Source organism: Dipteris shenzhenensis, chromosome 10 (genome assembly GCF_047967505.1).
Source record: "Dipteris shenzhenensis isolate YYH24624 ecotype China chromosome 10, Dip_SZ_1.0, whole genome shotgun sequence".
NCBI classification, from domain to species: Eukaryota; Viridiplantae; Streptophyta; class Polypodiopsida; order Gleicheniales; family Dipteridaceae; genus Dipteris; species Dipteris shenzhenensis.
Window position 1 is genome coordinate 18,284,410 of NC_141605.1, and position 1,451 is coordinate 18,285,860.

At 33.1% G+C, this 1,451-nt stretch overlaps 1 pseudogene; it reads left to right on the plus strand.

Annotated features, from left to right (window-relative positions):
• Positions 1–693: 693 nt before the first annotated feature.
• On the plus strand, positions 694–1,206 carry LOC147897505 (uncharacterized; annotated as a pseudogene).
• Positions 1,207–1,451: the final 245 nt, after the last annotated feature.

The following is a 1,451-nucleotide window of genomic DNA, read 5'->3' on the forward strand; positions in this document are numbered from 1 at the left end:
AAAATGTATAGCAAGGTTAGAAAGTCTTTCTTTTGGCCTAATTTGAAGAATGATGTTCGTTTCTATGTTAGGGAATGTTTACATTATCAAGAGTCAAAATTGAACAACATAGAATGCCAGGTCTAATGGAACACCTAGACATTCCTCCTTGAAAGTGGGAATCTATTTCAATGGACTTCATCACTAAATTGCCTACCACTAGAGGGGGGTATGATACTATTCTTGTTGTTGTTGATTGTTTGACCAAAATGGCCCATTTCTTTCCAATGAAAAATAATGATGGTGCTCTTGAGGTAGCAAAATTATTTGTAAGAGAAAATTTTCGCTTGCACGGTATGCCTAAGAGTATTGTTTCTCACAAGGATTCAAAGTTCACATCTAATTGTTGGTGCGCTACATTTAAAGCCATAGGAACTGAACTTAAAATGAGCATATAAGCATTTAATCCACAAACAGATGGGGAAACTAAAATATTAAATCATTTTCTGAAAGACATTGTTAGAATGTGTTAATGAGAAGCAAACTAATTGGATTGAATTCTTATCTTTGGCTAAGTTTTCTTATAATAGTTCATGGCATAGCTCAATTCAAATGGCTCCCTTTGAAGCTATATATGGTCAAAATTTTCATTCACCAATTAATTTCTCTGATTCTGAGAACAAAGTTGAGATTTCAAAACAAATGCTTGAGAGGATGGATGAGGAAGTCAAACACATTCGACATTGTATTAAAAGAGCATAGGATAGACAAAAATGTTATTATGACAAGAATCATAGTTTTCAAGAATTCAAGTTGGGTGACATGGAATTTTTGAAAATCATTCCTAAGAAAAGTAATTTAATTCTTGGCAGAGATAGAAGGCTCTCACCACGTTTCATAGGACCTTACAAAATATTAAAGCGAGTGGGAACATTGGCTTACCAACTTGAATTGCCTCAGAATATCAAAGTACATAATGTTTTTCATGTGAGCATACTAAAAAGTTATGTTGCTAATCCTTCTCATGTTTTGCAGGACACATCTAGAATTCAAGAAGATGGAACATTGAAGGTTGAACCCCAGCTTATTTTGGATAGACAAACCAAGCAACTTAGAAATAGGACAATAGTAGAAGTTCTCATAAAATGGGATGTATATCCTATAGAGGATGCTACTTGGGTATATTTAGATTAACTTATTGCTGAGTTTCCTTCTTTTAAACTCTAAGGACAGTTTTTCAGAGAGGGGGCAATTATGACGCTCCACATTTTTGTGTGACACTCCATATTTTGTGTATAAATTTCTTTTTTTTATAGTAGTAGTAATTTGTGAAATTTATTTTCATGTCAATTTTGTGTTTTGAAAACACTAATAAGTGATTTGAGATTTAACAAATCCAAGAATATATATATATATGCATGGGAGGTGTGACTGAAGTTTACAGCTTTAAAGGAAGGTCTAGCTTTGTGGAT